The sequence below is a fragment of the Peromyscus leucopus genome, chromosome 5 (genome assembly GCF_004664715.2).
Source record: "Peromyscus leucopus breed LL Stock chromosome 5, UCI_PerLeu_2.1, whole genome shotgun sequence".
Classification (NCBI taxonomy): domain Eukaryota; kingdom Metazoa; phylum Chordata; class Mammalia; order Rodentia; family Cricetidae; genus Peromyscus; species Peromyscus leucopus.
The window spans coordinates 112062714-112083602 of NC_051067.1; the positions used below are offsets into that span (position 1 = coordinate 112062714).

Below are 20889 nucleotides of genomic sequence, written 5' to 3' on the forward strand. Positions count from 1 at the left end.
TTCTTAATCTTGCTGATTCCAAACTATGTCTGTGCACTGACTGAAGGTGCCCATTCATTCCTGGGAAAGGATATTTTCCAAGTTGAAGGGCTGTAGACTCTCCGAATCCCAGCCCCACTTGGAACAAAGGACTGGGTCCTGATTGGGGCTGCTCCGTTCTTGTATGTAGGTCCTGTTACTCAAGCCTAAAGGCTTGGAAGGCTCTGAAGTGCTACACAACTGTTTTGGGTCCTTCCTTTTTGAGTAACATATGAGTCATGATCAAACAGCGGATGTTGTATGGGGAGCAGCAGCTGGATCCTCTCGTACAGTGAATGTTGGTTTGTTTGACTACAAACCTGAGAGCGGCTGGTTCCTCCCTCAAGTAGGCACTAGAACAAGCAGTATGCTCTTTTGACAAGTTTAATGGGAGTCATAGTGGAGGCATCTGGAATCTCTGTTATTTAGGAAGTCTTTCTAAGAGCTCTGAGGCCCACATCCCGCTCTGTTGGCTGTGATGAGGGCCTCTGATGCTTTTGATGGTTGACCTTTGGAGGCTTGGCCCCACTCATTGGATGCTCTAGATTCTGGCTCTAAGAGTCAGGGTCAGATGCTGAGGACCCGAAGGAGCTCAGGGTCAGGCTGACCCCTGTTTTGGTATCATTTCTGTCATTTCAGGAATGGGGTGCTCCTCTTGGACACGTTTATGCAGTGGTTCTTTTGCACTTTCCAGAATAAGGAAAGGCTTTCAGGCAAGCACAGATCCAAGATCCGGAGAGGCATTAGATGGGGACAAAGTATAGACAGTGTTCCCTCAAGCAGGGCTGAGATTCCCAGTGTGGGGTGATGGGGCCAAAGCAGCTTGACTCATTGTTGCTCGGAAGAAACAGATTTTTGAAGGATGTTTCTAGACTGGTCAAAGAGTTTTTTTTTTGTTTTTTTTGTTTTTTTTTTTTTTTTTTTTTTTTGGTCACAAGCCTCAGACTATGGCATTTATACACCTTTTTGGACAGACAGAAGATCTAGTTTAGGGAAATGTAGGTTATATTTTCTCAGGGAGATCTAAGGGGAACAATGGGTGGAGCTGAGAAAGACAAAAGAAATTCTGTTGCTGGAGTGTTGCATCCGGGGGGGGGGGGGGGGGGGGGAGTGAGCATCCTTATCACGGAAATCACCAGTTACTTGTGCCATGTAACTTTTTGGAAGAGGTGGGTTCCTGCACCTGCTGGGGGTGGGCAGCTTGGACCCATTGGGGGCTGTGTGCTGTAGTGGAGGCTTCCGGTGGGTGACCTTAGGATGTGGTGTTGGAGGCTTCCGATCGAGATAGGACTCCTCCCAGAAGAGAAAGTCCTGAAGGAGGGCTGGTTGCCTGGTTGCTGTTTGTGGTGAGGTGCTGCCCTGCTCTGGAGGTCAGGATAACTCTGTGGTGGTGATGCTGTCTTCAGGACATCTCTGCTGATTGCTGCTGATTGGAGGGTGTAGGGGATGCAGTCTCTCTCTCTCTCTCTCTCTCTCTCTCTCTCTCTCTCTCTCTCTCTCTCTCTCTCTCTCTCTCTCTCTCTCTCCCTGTCTTCCTCTCTCCCTTCTCTCTCCACCCCCTCTCTCTGTCCCTCCATGTGTTTATAGAAAAATGTGCTTCAGGCTGGCACATTGCCCTTTCTGTACAGGAAGCCCTTGTTCAGCCTCCAGGGCTGGGATGAAGGCTTCTGGGCAGCCTGTGTCGTTAGGTTTTTATCCAGGTCTTTGATTTGGCGTTGGTTCGTGTTCACCTCCTCAAGCAGCTTCTTCTCCTTCTCCTTCCTGATCGGCCGCCTGTCCGTCAACAGGCCTTGCTGTAGCAGTCCCCAGAGAGGGCTATGCATGACTTTGCCTTCGTTTTCTAGAGGTGTAGAGAATTGGGGGGGGGGGGGCTCTTGTCCTGCTCTTCCAGGCGACTCACCTCCTATGACCCCAACCCTCAACTCAAAAAAAAAAAAAAAAAAAAAAAAACAGAAGCCAGCCTCTTTTTTCAGACAGCTTTCATTTTTTCTGATTTTGTTGGAGTGGCAGAGCTGTGACTCGCTGGAGCTGGCCTTCTTGGGTCAGGTTCCTTCCTTGCCGATCTGCCGGTGTCACTTTGGCACCCTCTTTTTTTTCGTTTTGGAATGGCCGGCAATACTTTGTCTTGGGGACCATGCTCCGGCTTGTCTGAGTTTCTGGGTTGTCACCGTGGAATCTAGCAGCTTTCTGACTCTTGAAGCAGTGGATGCTAAGGGTAGGTGTTTTGCATGGGGCTGGGATGGCAGGAGCCATATAATGTACCGTAACCAGCACCAGGAAGTTGAGGCATTTGTATGACTCCTGGCTTGGGAACACCCTGGGGGGAGGGCTTAATGCTCCAGAACTTTTGGTTTCAAATCTTTTAGATAGTTTCTTTCCTCCCTACCTCCCCGCCTCCCTCCGTCTCCCTCCCTCCCTCCCTCCCTCCCCTACCTGTGGTTTTTCTGCTCCTTCCCAATGAACTGGTCTCACCTTCTGCCTTTAATGAAACCTCCCATCAGCTGAGGAGCGGGATGTTGGTGACTCATGAAACCAGAGGCTGAGAGAGAAGTCGCACTGGAAAGAAATTCCCCAGCACCTCACACTCTCTTGCCTTTTCTAACAATAGGATGTCCCTCCTGGCACCCACCATGCCCCCATGTTGCCTGTCTTGAGCTCCCAAGCCTCCAGGTCCTCCACAGCTGCAGTCACCCACCGACCCCGGGGAACAGGGTGAGCGAGTGGCTCTTTATGATCTACAGCCTGGGTTTGTACTCGGGAAGGATTCTTTGAGACCTGACTGATTTTTAAAATGAGTGTTGGGAAATCTTTGTGTTCCTTACCCTTCAACGTCAGTTTGCATCTTGTGCTCTGGCCACCTGTAGCAATTACACAAGAAAGATGCTGAGGTTGTGAGTGCTCCCCTAACGACCTCGGAGGCAGCGCGTCCTCTGCTCGCCTAAGTTGCTGGCACAGGCGCCATTGGCCTGCTCTGCCTTAAAGGGCCGCTTGTTGAGGGCTCCTTTCTCCCTCTGTATTTAAGACCAATGGCCTGAAGGGACTGCCTGTGTGCCGGTGTGGCCACATGTGGCCTTGGCTTTGGCTTAGCACTCTGTTCTTGTCACCTTGAAGTTCTTAATGATTTTTGAAGTAGTTCGCTTTTAGCCCTGGGCTCTACAAATCAGTCCCATGATTCCGAAGAAGGACCATGTCAGAGAAGTGTGCTGGTGTCAGAGTGGAGGTGTGCCCATAGAAAGTTCCTAAGGGCGGGGGAGGAGGAGAAGGAGCAGGGCTGGGAGATGCAAAGGCTTTCTAAACAGGAGGAGCAGGAGGAGAGCCTGGGAATTTTTGTATGGAATTCAGGAAAAGAGAAATCCCATTAGGATGATCTGCCTACCTGTGAGGCGGTTCTGCATAGTCCTTCGCCTGGTGGAATATGATGGCATGGCCTGTAGCAATGCTCCAAACAGTGGCCACCTTCACTCTGAGTGATGGCGTGATGTGATGTGTTTCTTGGACAAGCAGCGGGTTTTCAGTCAGTGACCCCAGCCAGGGAAGCAGAAACCATATGATCAGGCGGCATTATGGAGCCATTGATGGTCTCTCTAAAGTAGGCTGTCTGCACATACAAGTCAAGGCCAGAGGTTAATATCAGATGTCATTCCTCAGGAACTGTCATCATTTTTTTTTTTTTTTTTTTTTTTTTTTTGTCGTCGATGTTGTTTTTGAGACAGGGTTTCTCATCGGCCTAGACCTCCTCCCTCAGGTGAAGCTGGCTGGTGAGTGAGCCCCACCCGCCCCTGCCTTCCCGGTGCTGAGATGGATTTCAAGAGTGTGCTTGGCTCTATGCTTGGCTCTTGTATGTGAGTTCTAGGGATCAAACTCAGGTCCTCATGCTTGCCACAGAAGCATGGTCTTCACTGAGCCATGGTCACTGTCTAGTTGTGCATTTCAGGGAGCAGCCCCCCTGTAAACTTTTGACCCCCACCTCTGGATTCTTTGTGTCTCTGCCAAGTCTCATTTTTCTCTGTGTCTTTGGTCAACAAGGATGCATTTGTTGGAGAAAATCCTTCAGGATGGGGCATCTTCAGGAAGTGATGATGCTGGAGATCCAGGAGCAAGAAGTCTGGCATCACTGTTGTCATGGCCACCTGCAGCCACGGCAGCATCAGTCGATGATAGTATTTTCCTTTGAGCGAGGGCATGGGAACTCTAGGGCAGAGGGCTGGATTTCAGCAGGTGCTGCAGTTCATAGCCGTCCATTCTCAGTGGTCTGAGTGGTCTCAGAGGCCTTTCTCTTGCTTTGTTCTCTACTGGGCTTTCTCAGTGCTGTGCCTCCCCCCCTCCCCCACCACGGAAGGCTGTCCACTACGCAGCTAATCAGTAGTGCCTTTTGTTAATGCTCTAACAAAGCCTCGCCTGTGTCTAGGCACCTTCAACACACAGGTGGTGTCCTGTGCCTCCCTTCTTACTCAGCATCATGTTTTAAGATGTGACTGTCCCTCCACGCACTTAAAACTTACTGAGATGACCCAAAGAGCTTTTGTTTATGTGGGTTAAAACTATTGATATTCACCATGCTGGAACTTAAAACAGAGGCACTTAAAATACCTATGGACTCATTTGAAAAGAGCAATGATGAACACGTTGCGTGTTAGTGCAGATAACATTTTAGCATTATTGGGAAAATAGTTTTGCACTTGTAGACTCCCTTGTCTAGATAAAGGATAGTTTGTTCTGCCATATGAAAGGACTCCATGAACAGTGAAAACTTAGAAAGTCAGTTTGGTTCTCATGGTTGTATAATACAGGTGCTGGAAAAGAAGCTATGCAATGTATCACATTTTAGCAAAATCTGCTTGGGATTGGTGGGTTTGAGTCCCTAGTTCCTAAGTGATAGCATTGCTTCTGTTTAAAAAGCCATTCTGGTTACCAGATGCTCCTTGCCTTATCAGAGTAATTTCTGGTGTTTTATGTGGGATTTGTTGTGTCCCATATATAACCCCTCAATTTTAAATGCTATATGTTCATTTTACTATTTCTTTTACAACTAGTACTACGTACAGGCTATTATAACAATCTTGAGATATTCTTTGCCCTGATAAAGAATGCAGATCAATGGTTTTTAGCACATTACCAAGGTGTGTGCTACCTTACCGCTACTTTATCTCTTTGTTTAATTCTAGAACGTTTTTCCAAAGTGAGATTTCATATTCTTTCTACATCTCCAACCCAAGGAAATCCCTACTCTATGTTTTGTCTGTATGGACTGCCTATTCTGGATATTTCATGTAAACGTGATTTTATTCAGTGTGTGTGGCCTCCTACAATTGGTTTCTTTCACACCGCATCATGATGCAGAAGTTCACCTGAGTCATTGCTGGTAGCAGTATTTGGTGCTATTTGTGATTAAATTGCACCCACTCTTAGGATGTATGTGGTATTTTGCTCTCTGTTCACTAGTAGGTGGCAATTTAAATTGCTTTCACTTTGGGACCATGCCCAATGATGCTGTGCGCATTTGTTGCATGAGTTTTTGTGTGGGAGCTTGTCTTCAACCCTATTGGGTCTGTTTACTTTTGAATGGCCATCAATTCAATGGGTGACCACAGCTTGCTTCCCAGCACCTGTGACAATGTATTCATCCTTGACTTTGTTGTGACAGTGTTTCAGCTCTTCCTTCCCAAACTAGAGAGGGAGAATGGAAGAAACTAGCTCTTGGGATAGCTTTTGAACCTACAGCGTCCTTGGAGATTTCCTGGGGAGGGGTGGGGCTTGGAAAGGCAGAGAAATTGTTCTTTTATTGTTAGATCTGTACAAGGAGAGTTGCCAGATCCAAAGAGATGCCCAGGATTCCTCAAGTTCAACTTGTACAGACAAAATGGTGTTAAAGAAATCTGTTTAGATCTTGTATTTTTTGCTGGGAAGTCCCTGGTGATGTGTCAAGGTCCTCTCTTGTCTGTCTCTCCTTTTCTGATATGGCTAGTTACGGAAAAAAAATGTCACCACAGCTGTGAGGTCTCTGCCTACAGGTGGCTCTGTCTGTAGCTTGTATCTTTCATGAGAAAAAGATGTAAACCCTCCTGGTGGATGACTACACAAGGTCCCTCAGACCGACATAGGCAGCTCCCATATCGAGTTGGTCTTCCATGACCTTTCCTGATCCAGAAGCAGGTTGCTTGCCATAAGCAGATGTGATCCATGATACAGTGGGATGAGAAGTAATTGTATAGGACTGTGTGAAGTAATAGGAGAATGCTGGTGTGATCGCTTATGTATTTGACTATTGTTAATGTTTTATTTATTCCTAGGCTACCTCAGGGAAGCCTCCCTCATTCAGTCCTCTGTAAACCCCAACAATTAAATAGACTTTGCCTTTGTAAACTGAAATAAAACATTTGAAAGTGATCATTGTTTTCCACGGCTGTGCGTGGGTCTGTCTCACTGTGGGTTTAATTTTGCTCTTCCCAAATGTCTAACAGTGTCAATCATTTTTCATTACCAGTCACTCACACATACTCTTCAGTGAAGTGTCAGGGTGTGCCATTTGGAAGGCCCCGTGTGTCATTCATTCCAAACTCTGGCTATTGATGGGGATGGGAACCTGAGGTCCAGGAACGAAAGTCTGGCCCAAGGATGATAGCCGGAGAATGGAAACAAAGAGTGGGCATGAGGGAGATTTGGCACACTAGTCATGCCTTGGGTTACCTCCCAGACCCCACATCTCTTCAGCATTCAGCTCTTGCCACAAGATGGGTGTGTGCAGTTCAGGTCCACTCCACTGAAAGATTCAAGTGTGCCCTCGGGGTGTGCCAGGTTCGGAGGACCCACCTACCCTAAGCCGGAGGGGTGTGGTTTGGACGAGTCTTCATGCGTTTCCCCAAGGTTCATGTCCAGGGAGGTTGCTACCCCAGGCGGAACTATCGCGGTGCTGCGGCTACGGCCTTGTGTGAAGTAATTAGGTCCTGGAGGGTGCCGTCCACTGCCCACAGTTGGTCTTTTTGAGTAAGTTCATTTCTGTCACTGTGTCATTAGAAAGTGAGCATATCCACCCCCACCCCACCTCCTACGCCCACATCCCACCCCCGCAACCCCTGTGCTTGGCTCCTGGATGCAGCCATTTTGTTTTCCCTTTTTTAGTCACAGCCAGGTTGTCACCAGGACATTGGTACTATGCTACTTTTAAAAAAAAAAAAATATAAAAATTTTTAAAATGTATTTTTATGTGTGAGTGTTTTGCCTACATAGACATATGCTCTGAATGCGTGCCTAATGACCGCAGAAGCCAGAAGAAGGCTTCAGATCCCCTGGAGTTGGAGCTATACGTGGTTGCAAGCTGCTGTGTGGGTGCTGGGAACCAGACCCAGGTCTTTTAAGAGCAGCGAGTGCCGTTAACCACTTGGCGCCATGCTTTCTGGACACGTCCAGCCACCAGACTCTCTGGAATGTACTCGGCTTTGTGTATTTTGTTAAAGTAATAGCAGATGGACCCACGGGAGGAGACATCTTGTGTGGAACTTTGTCTGAGGGTCGGCAGAGGTACAACTGCCGAACTTGAAACCAACTGGGTGTGGGTCCTGGGGCAGCTGGAGGGCACACCGAGGGAGGTCTGTGGTGGCAGGCATCTGCAAAGAGGTCTCGCTGGGCGGGAGGAAGGCATCAGTGGGTCCATTTCTCCTCAGGCTTTAGGTGAGGGGGGCGTTCCCTGCTCTTCCAGATTCCAGCTGCTGTTCTTTCCATTTTCAAAGCCAGAGATGGCTAAGGTAGTCTTCCTCACCCCAGACCGTTCTGGTCCCAACCCCTCAGCCTCACTTTTCACTCTGTCAAGAGCACAGAGGTAGATTCCTCCTTTCCTCTGCCTGTGTGCTCTGTAAGAATCCAAGTGACCCTGAAATCTGATCATTGTCTCTGCTCCCCCCCCCACCCCAAGCTCAATCCTCCCTGGCCACAAGAGTAGTGAATCCGTCACAGTCAGTGACCAGAACACAGGTGGAGTTGAGTGTGCCATGTCCTGACCTTGACACAGCCTGCCTCGCCCTAGAGCCTTGATTGATTGTTCTAGAGAACAGAAGGCAGTAGGTGAGGGTGGAGCCCTGGAGGAAACAGGGGCCCCTAGTATGTGAGGTGGGTGGGCAGCCCTAAAGCGCTTGTATCCTAGCTAGGAGAACGCGCACAGCGTACATCCAAGTGTCAGAGGCAGAAAGGACGGCAGGGGCAGCTGTGGAGTGAGGAGCGTGGACGTGGGGACAGACTGAGCAGAGTGGACCTCACTGCGAAGTTAACATTAGAAATAAAAGGAGGGGAGTGAGCCGTGCTGCCATCGAGGACAAGTGGGTGAGTAACGTCCACACCCACTCAGCAGGCCCACACTGCCCTTGGCCAGGTAGTTCCCCTGATCCCGTGAGCTGTGGCTCTTGCTTACGGTTCTGAACGTCTATACTGAGTGACTTGAAGCTCCTGGCATGAGACAGGCTACTGACCGGGGCTGTGGTGGATATTCATGTTTTTTGTTTGTTTGTTTGTTTGTTTTTCGTGGTTCTCTATTCTCTTACTCCCTCTCCCAGCCAAATCCTACATTTCTTGCCAGTTTCAGCTGCTCCGTGGCCTCAGCCAGGGGTCTCTCTCTCCCTGTGCTTTTCTTGAGCCCACCACAATCACATCACCATGCCAAGTTGCCACTTTCCTCACCCCAGTCTTCTATGTCCCCAGCAGCCAGGCAGGGGGGTCACCTTTACTTCCATGTCCCCAGCATCTCTCAGAGGGTCTGCCTTATCAAAGGCGTTCACCACACACCTGCAAAGGAACCAAGACTCCCTACCACCGCACTGAGGAGTCTAATCATTGTGAGCACGAGTGGGAAGGTAAAGCCTCTCCCATTTGGACCATGACTTACCACCGCGTTGCTTCTGCAGGTGACTTCCTTTGCTCTGTGCTGCCATGTCTAGAAAAGTGAAGCGGTAGTTAAACTCTCCAATAGAGTGGACAGAGGATTAAGGTAGTCAGTCCTCTGTGTACATTCTTTACAATGGGCGTCCAGAAGGTTGAGCCCTTGCACAGCTTTGAATCGGGTCTTGTTAGAAAGGCAGTAGCCACATGTTCTCAGGGCTACCTTCTCCAAGATTCCTGGCCAGGGCCATCCCCAGAACTTGGCGTGTGGACCTGAATCCTTTTATGATAACATCTCCTTACATCGTTCCCTTAACATTTCATCTGCACCGGCCGTAAACCGCGAGGCTTCCTACTAGGTGCTTGTAGCCCTCGGCTCTGCAACAAAACTGAGCGAGCATGGAATCAGTGTTCGAAAGACTGATCACCAGAAAGTGAGTCCGATAGAGCAAAGTTAACTATGGACCATGACCACACTCAGGGTGGTGGAACTTGAGAGGAAGGCTGAGTTAAAACATGTGTCAATGATAAACTGTTTCTGAACACTCAATGGGCCGTGATTCCAACCCAGACATGTAATCAATCCCCTGTGTTTCTGTCAGCACTTAGCTGTGGCATTGCGTTCCTTCACTGCAGCTGGGTTATCAGCTACAGCGTGGGCTGGACATGATGATGCACGCCTGTCATGGAAGCACCCAGAAGGCAGAGGCAGGAGGATCTCTCTGAGTTTGAGGTCAGCCAGGGCTACACAGTGAGACCCTGTCTCAAAAGATCAAAACGAAACAAAAATAAATGCAGCACTGTGTTAGTTTGTACTGTGAATACTGTCACGCCGTGAGACACCAACCAACCACCTCTCGGCTCAGACTTGAGATTACTGAGCGTTATGGATTGCACTGTTTTTATTGCATAAACAAAATAATAGAAACATAACTTTAGTTACGGAAAGCAAAAGACTTTTTAATATTTTCCTACTGTCATTTCTCAGCATGTATCTAATTAGTATGCCGTTGATTGTATGATGTTAAACAGCACATCCATCTCATTAGTATGCAAATTTCCTTTCACTCTTAATAAATGGTAAAATTATGTGTATACCAAAGAACTGTTTAAAAATAAACCTTACATTATTAGTAAATGCTTTATTTGTGTATTTACTTTGTGTGCTCAGGGTTTTATAACGTTTTTGAGTATGAAGGGGGTTTGAACAGAACGTGTTTTAAAAGCTTTCTTCTAGATGGACCTGATGGTACCGTGTGCTGTCATGTTCTGTTCCCTGTGTAGTTTCCTGATTTGCCACTGGGACACCCCTTCCCACAGTCTTTCTTGTGTTCAACTAGGAAATATTTCTAGCCAACATGCCCTCAACGTGTCAAGAGGCCCTGCCTACACACGCAACCCTGAGTTAGATCCCATGACAACAGTGGCAGCCACTTGCTCTCAAGGCTGCCTTCTCTGAGTAGCCTGGTCATTGCAGGGCTCAGGACTCAGGCTACTTTATAAGCCCCCCCCCCCAAATGGCCATGTGCTGGCTAGGTTTTGTCAGTTTGTCACAAGCTGGAATCACCTAAGGAGACAGACCTGTGCTCAGTGGAGGAATCACCTCTATCAATGGCCATGGACTTGTCTGTGAGGCATTTTATTAATCGTGTGGGTGGGTCCAGCCCACGGTGGGCGGTGCCACACCCGGGCAGGTTCTAGTCCTGGGTTCTATAAGAAAACAGACAGAGCAAGCCATGAGGAGCAAGCCAGTAAGCAGTGTTGCTCTGTGGCCTCTGCTTCAGTTCCTGCCCTGACCTCCCTCGGTGATGAACTGTAAGATGGAATAAATCCTTTCCTCCCCAAGTTGCCTTTGGTCAGTGTCTTATCACAGACAGCAAACTAGGACAGGCTTGATGTTTTGTTTTTTTTTTTCATTTCAAAAACAAAACTGGCCTTGAGGCTACAGAAAATGATTTTGTGTTGTGTCAGTGGGCCATGGTCCTGACAGATACCTGGACAAACAGGAGGAAAGGCTTCTTTGGGACGTGGTTTCAGAGAGTTTAGTCCACCGGCATTGGCCCCACTCCTGTGGGCTTGTCTTGTGGCTGAGCATCATGACGCCATGTATGTGGAGCAAAGCCACTTGCCTCACAGATGGCCAAGAGGCAGAGAGTGGAAGGAGACAAATTACACATCCAGAAACCTGCTTCTTCCACTCAGGCCCCGCCTTCCCCGGTTTCCTTCCAATAGACCAACTAAGAGTACTAGTGGATTAATCTATTGATTAGGTTAGCACCCCCATGGACCAAACACTTCCTCAAAGCCCGACTCTGGATATTGAACTCAAATAAAACCTCTTAGCTAAACCCTACACGTCTATATTAATAATGTATTTTTAAACCAATGCCATCATAAGATGCATTTTACGACATGAGGATTTGTTGGGTGACTGCTCTACCTTCCTTCTCCGGCAATGGAATCTTCCATTCTTCCTTTGGAATTTCCTTTCTCATCCCTTCCATTCAGGTTTAATGAGGATTACAGCAGCTGCTGGCCATGGCTGACTAGCCAGAGATTACATCTAAGCAGGGTCAAACCTTTGACATTTTGAGCTGGAACTAAGGTAAATGTAGTGCCTCTTTCCACTTGGAGCCAATTGGCTCATTCAACAAATGTTTACTGGATATCTGCTATGTGTTGGCATAGTCTGGACACCGGGGATATAGCCAGTAGTGGACATGTTTCCTGCTGTATGGAGGACATTAGTCTGAGAAAATCAAGCCATCAGATTAGAGCAGAAACAAGAGACAGGAAGAATGCTGGCATCATTTCAGTAGCCAGTTCAGGTTGTCGTGGGAGAGCTCCCAGATAGATGAGATAGCCTGGCTTCTGGCCAGCAACTCTTTTTTTACCTGAGTTTGCTGGAGATGTGAACACCCATGTTCTACTCAAAGACAAGCTTTATACAAAAATAACACACATCCTGAGAGGCAAATGCTTCAGGGTTCCTGGAGCTACTGTTTTATTATTTCTTATGAGCTCTTCCAAGTTAAGCTCAGGCTAGCACACATCCTCTCAACCTTGATGGTGACCTTACTCATTGACTTTTTTTTCTTTTAAGATTTATTATGTACACAGTGTTCTGACTGCAGGCCAGAAGAGGGCACCAGATCTCTTTACAGATGGTTGTGAGCCACCATGTGGTTGCTGAGAATTGAACTCAGGACCTCTGGAAGCGTAGTCAGTGCTCTTCACCTCTAACCCATCTCTCCAGCCCCCCTCATTGACTCTTGCTCCCACCATTCACTGCCCTAAGGATATAACCCCACCTCACGGAGCTCCCGTTACTTTTTGGAGGCTGTGAACAAGGAAATGAGTCTGGCTTTATAATCTCAGCCCTTGAATCTCGGTAATATCTGAGACCTTCTGTCACGCCTTTCATCCGGGGACTCCTTCACTGGTCTTTAAGGGATCCACCCTTCTTGGCTTCTTTCCACTCACCAGTCAACCCTGTTCTTTTCCAGCACTCTGGCCACAGGAGGCCAAGTGATGCTGCCAGACTTCCCTTCTATAACTTCCTGCATGGCCTTATCTCTCTGACTTCATATTTCTACAGATGTTTTACAGGTTTTTATCTCCATCTCAACTCCTTTGAGGACTCTGAATTCATACAGTCGAGTGCCCATGGATATTTCTCTTTGTCTGAATGTGACATCTTTCAAGTCCGCTCTTCTTTGGTTCCCACCCTTCTCAGCCTTGCTTTTTGTCTTTGAGGCTGGTGGGTGTGGACTCCACAATAGGCTTCTGGCCCCTGGCTTCAGGCAATGTGGAACCCCAAAAGGAGATGGAAGGGAGGCAGCAGACTGGGAACGTGGTGCTTACCCTCACAGAGTTAGCTTGGGGGTGGGGATAGCCCAGTGGTAGATTGCTTGCTGGCATAGACCAGACCCTGGATCTGACCTCCACCCCAGAGTTTAACCTGGGACGGGCTGTGCACTTGAACCAAATATGTGGCATGCTCTATAGAACTATTACCTCCAGTTCCTGGCTGCTTCTTATTCTTATTCTTTGTGGCCTGGAGTTCTAGCAATCAAATCCATTGTTAAGGCCCCTGGTTCTTCACAGTACTCACGAGTCCCTTGTATCTCGTCCACGTTTATAAAAGACCTTTGTAACAAATCACCCTTGCATGATGCAATTTGAAGGCACCATCTGTTGTCTCTTGGGACCTGGGCTGAATTGGTAATTGTCACTGGAGATGGCCCTGGGAAACAACCTGAATATTCTGGGATTGGGTTGATCCATTATTCAAGAAGGGCAGAGGGAAATGGAACATGGATTCTCCACTGCAGGCAGGAACAATCACAATTCCTGAGAGAATTATCAGCAGTAGTGACAGTGATAATAGGTAGGTAGAAAATAAAACCAGTTTCAAGCGGTTGTGGTGCATGGTTTCTATGGCAACAAAAGGGGACTTAAAGATTTTGGAGTCACCTGGATTCTTCAGAAAGCACACAGAGGAGAAAGAATTTTCAAAGTACAAACACACATTTCAGAGCACAGGAAGCATAAGTCATCGAGGATGGTATCAGAGGGTCTCTTACCTCCCATCTCATCTCCCAGCAGCCAAAAGGCAGAGGTGGCTGGGGTGAAATTTCCCTACTTAGCCCCCTCCCTTTTTTCGGATTTTAGTGGGGTTTGTTTTTGTTTGTTTGTTTTGTTTTGTTTTTCCAGACAGGGTTTCTCTGTGTAGCCTTGGCTGTCCTGGAACTCTCTCTGTAGATCAGGCTGGCCCTGAACTCAGAGATTTGCCTGCCTCTGCCTCTGGAGTGCTGGGATTAAAGGTGTGCACCATCACTGCCCAGCTTATTTACCTTTTCTTCAAAGCCCAAATGAAATGACTAAAAATGCATGTTTTCAGAGGCAGATCTACACCATGAGGAGAGAGTAGTTCCCCTGACATCCGGGGTAGAAATGTGTAAGCAAACAGAGCAGGCAGAGACATTTGAATCCTTTTCTCTTGAATCTCATCCTCTTTACTCCCACGGGTAGCCTTTCCTCACCCCGTTTCCCATCTCCCGAGTGTGAGAATCAATCTCAGCATGAGCACACTGGTGGTTCCTCCATGCCCCTCCTACACGTGGTGAATAGTTTCCCCTGTAGACCAAAAGTCCTCCTCTAATTACCCTGATGTAAACGTGCCACATTTGCAGGTATCCTGATGGAGTCACCTTCTGAGTCTGAATTCCTCTCCTTGACTCATCAAGCCCGCTCTCCTCCCAGACTCAACTCTGTGATAGGCTCTCAGTTACTCAAGCCAACAGCCCTACATTCAGTATAAATTTGTGTCTTCCTTCTAACCCCCACCTAGCAAATACTTTTGATTCTACTTTACACAGCGCCAGTAGCTGGTATTTGAAGATTTGTTTTGAATCATGTGAGCTCGTATGTGTCTGTGTATGGGTGTGCACATGAATGCAAGTACTGATGGAGGCCAGAAGGCAGGTCACGTCCCCTGGAGCTTACAAGTGGTTGTGAGCGCTGAGACTGAACTCAGCTCTCCAGCAAGAGCAGTGCATACTCTTAACCTTCGAGTCATCTTTCTGGTCCCAGGAAGCTAATATTTAATATGACGTCTTCTGTCATATTGTAACTCACCAGCTTTTCCCAACTGTCCCAGAGCCTCATCTCTCTACCTGGTCTCTCTGTTTTCTCTCTGGCCTCCTATTGCTACCATCCACACTGACACCAGAGCATCCTTCAAATAAATGGCCACCTTTCTGATGTTACCTACTTGCAGTTCCCTTGACCCTTCCAATAAAATTCAAAGCCTTTTTTAATGCTGCTGGGGGTGGGGGGGCAGCCTCCAGGCAGCACAGAGCTCGAAGGGAAATCCACAGCGCCTACTGGACTTTTCTATCTGAGGGGATTAGGGAAAAAAATACACACACTCTCTTGATGGTTTCCTTATTTATTTGGAGGCACAAACAGGGTCCTGCCTCTTCTGATGGAGTTACTAGACTGGACTGATTGGACTGGGCTGGGCTTGGGGAGAAACAGCCATACACAAGTATATTTATAGATTGTTACATAAAGAATTTCCTCATACCAAGGTCCCTAACCTTAATTTACTTGTCTTACAGAAGGAGACCATCACATGCCTCCCTGACTCTAGTCTTTCATTATGCATTGTGTGCAATATATAGTAATACAAGAGCCCCAGATGTGCCTGAGGTGTCTTGTGACTAAAGTCCCTCTCAAGTACCCACAAGGCCCCCTCAGCAAAACAACCATTGTTTTCCACAAGGATTCCTCAAGGTCAAGGTACTTCTAAAACACAGCTGTTCATTCTAATATCTACCCCATACAGCGATTCTGCTAAATTCCTACAGGGTACAGGTTAAAACGCTTTGTTTCAGCTAATGATGCACCCTGAAACCTGTGACTGTGACTTTCAGCCTTAGTGTCTTTCAGCATTAAGATTAAAGGAATCCGAGCCAGCCTGGCTCCTGGGTTTCAACTGTTTCTCTAATCATTAACTTGAGCTACAATCTAGGCAGCTCCTTAAGTGAAACTGATAGGCCCTAGCCATGTGACGTTTCCTTGTATTTACTTTTATTTATCAAAACTCTGTATAAGCTGACATTGTTATTATCAATTAGACAGTACAGTTTAAAGGGAAACCATCTTCATAGTAATCCACAGGTAAAAATGCCCAGTAGAATGGGATGTTTCCATGAGATAAACACACTACATTACAGGCAGCAGGGAATTTCCCCATACCCAATTCAGTCATCTCAGATATCAGAGAAAGATAGCCACAGTAAACATGTAAAGGCACAGCAGAAGCAAAATACATTCTGGGGTCTGTGGTCTTGGGTAGTGGGGTTCTTGTCTGAGATTTATCCATCAGGGGTTACCTCCTGGTGTGCTGACACCCTGAACCTCAATCACCACCTGCTGCTCCTCTGGCATGGCCACTAGCACCCTTTTGTCATGGCTTCCAAGATACCCCATGACTTGGCTTCACCTGTTTTCCACAGTGTGGTCTACTATCCACTCTTTTTCCTTCTTCTCCAGGCCTTCTCTTTCCTCTCACCAACCTAGCAACCGTTCTGCACAGGTCAGAGAACTCCTCCACCTCAGTGCCTTTGCACTTGCTGCTTCCTAGGCATAGCACAGGAAGGAGCTTCTCTCCTTTCATGCAGTTCACTCTCATGTTCGTTAGGTGTCTGCCTTAATAGTCCCCCTTACAGAGAATCTCTGACAGCACCCCTCCTTTTCCATGTTTACCTTTTCTTTAAAACCCTGATGGTTTCTATACATTCTTTATTGTATTATTCCCATTTGTTCTGTCTTTGGATATACACATCAAGAAGAGACTCGATATATGTGTATTAAACGAAGACAATGGAGCAAACACATGATGCCTGTCCCAACCCAGACACTGAGATGCCAGCCAGGGGTTCCCAGAGGAAGTGGTGGCACCAATGCCAATGGGTCACATGTTCAAGGGCACCAGAGCGCACCAAAGGAAATCCCACTGTGGGATCATCTGAGTGGTCAGAGCCATGCTTTTCCAGTTACCAGACCTGTTCCCCACGTCTTTGTCTTCTCATAATCTCTCACTTGTCAGGGGAATAGATGGTTAGCATTCTCTTCAGACAAAGAACCATAGTGGGTCTTCACATTACAGAGTTCTTGGTGATGTGCCTTCCACTAGAAACATTCCTACCTTGACCTTGAGTGCCATAGGATGCAACTAACTGCAGCTTAGTGTGGGATGTTCTGGGTACCACTCTTCTCCTCCTCCTTTCCTAAACAGAGTCGAAGCCTCTGGGTCCTTTTCTGTCCCCTGGGAGGCAGTTGCTGTTGACTTCTGTGTTAGAAGCTGGGAAAGTTGGGAGTTAGTTGTCTGGAGGAAATTAAGTGTTAGAAAATGTTTTAGTCCATTTTTGTTGCCATAACTCAATGCCACAGACTAGGTGATTTGTAAAGAGAAAAGATATATTTAACTCATTGTTTCTGGAGGCATCTGGTGAAGACTTTCTCACCGTATAACATGGTGGAAGGCACCAAATGCCAAGACACAACAAATGCCCCTTGGGTCTCCCTTGTTTTTTGTTTTGTTTTAAATGGATGTGGTGTATGTGCACGTGTTCATGTGTGTGCACGTATGCATGTCTATACATGTGTACATGGAGGCCAGATGTTAACATTATTTTTCTTGATTGCTCTCCACATAATTATTGTTATTAACACCACTATTATTATTGTTATTCTTATTTATTTTGAGACAAAGTCTGTCACTGAATCTGGCATTTGCTGATTCAGTTAGACTGGCTGGCCAGCAAGCTTCCAGGGGCTGCCTGTCTCCACCTCCCCTGCTCTTTTTTTAAGATTATTTATTTATTATGTATACAGCATGTATGACTACAGACCAGAAGAGGGCGCCAGATCTCATTATAGGTGGTTATGAGCCACCATGTGGTTGCTGGGAATTGAACTCAGGACCTCTGGAAGAACAGTCAGTGCTCTTAACCTCTGAGCCAGCTCTCCAGCCCCTGAGCTTGGCTTTTGATGTGGGTGCTGGGGATCCAAACTTAGGCTCTCGTGTTTATGGACACACATTTTCCCAGCCATCCTGTCTCCTTAACCCCTCTCCTCCTCTTTTTGAATCACAGAGCTCCTTGTTCATGGCTTTATCTGATCCTAATTACCTATGAAGGCCTTCCCTCAAAATACCATTAACATGTGAATACATTATCTCTCCCAGGGGACACACCATAAACAACAGAAAAGGTTCTCTCTCTGTCTCTCTCTCTGTCTCTCTGTCTCTCTTTCTCTCTCTGTCTGTCTCTCTGTCTCTGTCTCTGTCTCTGTCTCTCTCTCTCTGTGTCTGTCTCTCTCTCTGTCTCTCCTTAGTGTTGCTGGGGGATTGATCTAAGGTGGTCTTATGCATGCTAGGTAACTGTTCTACTACTGAGCTATGCCCTCAGTTTCAGAGAATCTTTAGTGCCCTGGTGTCTGGGGGAGTCCCAGGGTGAGCCCTATTCCCAGGGCTCCCCTCTACAATAGAGTTGTATGGATCGGTGCCAGTCTTTCCATAAGCTTTCAAAAGAGAAACATGCTGAGAGGTATGTCTTTAAGGTTGAGCGTGAATGTGGCTGCTTTACTGTTGATTTCCTACATGGGGTTTGAAGCTTCTCTTCTGGAACAGAGGTGTGGCAGTCTTGCCTTTCCAGGCCATGGAGCTTAGCTAGGATCCACCTCCCCAGGGTTCTTACGGCATTTACAGGAGGGTAAACCTGCTCCCAAACCATTCCCAAAGCATCTTTGACAGGCAGCCACAACAGGAGAGAAATGGCCCAAATGAATCAAATGCCATCCCAGACCCTGTTCATTTGATGTGGTCCCCTCAACACAGGGGAGACTGAGGCCCCCTCAGGTGGCCCTGGGCATCTGCAGGACTGCTCGTCCCTCTTTTTTTTTTTTTTTTTTTGGTCCTGATGCACAGACACTTCTGCTCTGGGTCAACCGACACAGTTCGTGTTGGAAAGACCACATCATCGGGAGAGCATGACTCTTCCCTGTGATGGGAGAATGCAAGCCCCAGACAAAGGGCTTCAGCAGCAGGCGCAGAGCTGCAGCCGAGCAGACAGGACCCAGTTCTGCGCCCCACAGATCCCAAGCTATGGCATCTGCTCCACTCATCTTGCCCAGGGTGGGGTCTTCTCAGAGCAATGAGTGCTCAAGGTCACGGAGTGTGGACAATGGCTCCTCATGCATGGAGACAGTAGCCGAAGACCAGAGGCTCCAAGATGCCATTAGGTGGCTTGTCTTATGCCTCGTTTTTCACTTTCCTCCCTCCCCTGTCCCCTCCCTCCCCTCCCTCCCTCATCTCTCTTCTCTTCTTCCCTCCCTCCAGCTTTCCGTTCCACCTTCCTTCCCCTTTCGTCCTCTAATTTTTTCTTCCCTTCCATCCTTCTTTGGCCTCTCCACCTTTGTTTCCCTCTGTATATCTTCTTCACTATTGGCTGGCTGTCCCCCTTCTCCCAAGGTTCGAGTTTCTGCTCTTCCCGGCATTCGAACTCAGCCACAGCACCACCTCTAGTCTCAAAGTCATACATCTACCCAGCTCTCGGTGACACCTCCTGCCTGGCAGCGTGAGTCTCAACCTCTAATTCCAGCAGACTCCTACAGGCCCAGCCGGGGTCAGATGTCCACACATGCCCAGCCAGGTACGGGGGAGGGGACAGGAGTCAGGTGGCTCCCTGTGCTGGGCCATTTGCTCTGTGGACAGCGTTGGGTTCTCTCAGAAATGCTGGGTATGGGTGAGAAGGAAATGAGTGTTACATCTGATTCACGTGGCTGGATCTTTATCTATTGCTCCAGATGGGCTCCTGGATATTAAACAGAAGGACGTTTCCACAGGTGACCAGCCAAGTGTGAGTTCTAACTACCACTCAGGAGCTGTAACGGCCTGGACAAGCTACTCTGTGTCTTTGAGCCTTAATTTGTTCATCTGTATAGTATCTATCTCATAGAATTGCTGGGGATTAAATACAGCAGTGCTATTAAAATGAATCTGTTAGACAATAATGGCCTTTAGAAAATGAGTTCTCTCTCTATCCCAGGATCTCAGACAGCTCTGTGGTCCCAAAGAACAAGATGACCTTACAGCAAGGTGCTTCTGATCAGGCGTTGCTGGGATTCAAAATGTTCACTTTGAGGAGAAAAGTAAAAGCTTTGCCACACACCATGGGTGTCTCCACTACAAAGGGAGGAGGTGGCATAGAATGTGGATCCAGGTCATTGGAGTCAAACTCTGGCTCTGTTCCCAACTGGCCATGGGATGTAAAGCTCAGTTCTCAGTCCTCATCCTCAGTTGCCCTGACTGTACACTAGAATCACAGCATCTCTCTTAAAGGATTAAGGGAGATAGCTAAGCAACCCATTCAGCATGATTGTCTGGAGTTAGGCAAGCCTTCAATGAACTAGAAATGGCTATCACAACATAATCTGAGCTGGAGAAACAACAAATATGGAACAAACGATGACTCAGCATGGTGTAGGGACCAAAAAGCGATGACAAACACTCTGGTTAGTGCTTGTCAGCTTGACCCAAGCTAGAGTCACCTGTGGAGACTCTCAGTTGAGGAACTGCCTCCATCAGATTGGCCCATGGGCAATCCTGCAGCATTTCCTTGGCTAATGATTGACGCGGGAAGGCCCAGACCACTGTAGGTGGTGTCACCCCTGGGCAGGTGGTCCTGGGCTGTATAAGAAAGCAACCTGAGCGAGGTTAAAGCAAGCCAATGAGCAGAGTTCCTCTCCACTTCCGTTCCTGCCGCCTCCAGGTTCCTGCCTCGAGTCCCTGCCATGACTTCCCTCAATTACCGACTGTAACATGTAATCCAAATAAACCCTTTCCTCCCCAAGTTGGTTTTAGTCATGGCGTTTACCACAGCAGTAGGAAGGCAAACTAGGATAGTGAATGAGAGCCATCGTGTTTTGAGGTTACTCTGTGTGTGTGTGTGTGTGTGTGTGTGTGTGTGTGTGTGTGTGTTCATGTATGTGCAGGTGTGTGTAGGTGTGTCCATGGAGCTGGAGGACAACCTCAGGTGTCATCCTCATAAATGCCACCACTTCCTTTGAGACAGGGTCTCTGATTGGTCTAGAATGGCGGGCCAGAACCCCACAGGGATCCTCCTGTTTCTGTCTCCCCCGGGTGGGGCTGCGAACACCGCCGTTTTGACATGGGCTCGTGGGATGCAGGCCCTGCGCGCTCAAGGCAAGTGCTTCGCCCACTGACCCGCCTCCGCCGCAGCCTCACTTCGTGAGGTTAGCCTCGAACTTGCCGTGTATCCGAGGATACCTTTGAGCTCCCGATCCTCCTAGCATGTGCCCCCACACACCCCTTGAGTCTCGGGGGTCCTAATCCCCAATCAGGTAGCCTCGGTGCCCTCCGCATCCCTATGGCAGGCCCACCCTCTGTCACGGAGAAATGCTGCCCACGACAAG

The 20889-nt window shown here is 47.8% G+C and overlaps 1 long non-coding RNA gene across 1 annotated transcript; it reads left to right on the plus strand.

Moving 5' to 3' along the window:
- Window positions 1-11403: 11403 nt before the first annotated feature.
- LOC119087967 lies at window positions 11404-19850 on the plus strand. The gene is made up of 3 exons (XR_005091514.1): window positions 11404-11488; window positions 18926-19106; window positions 19261-19850. It is a non-coding gene; the product is annotated as an uncharacterized LOC119087967 (long non-coding RNA).
- Window positions 19851-20889: the final 1039 nt, after the last annotated feature.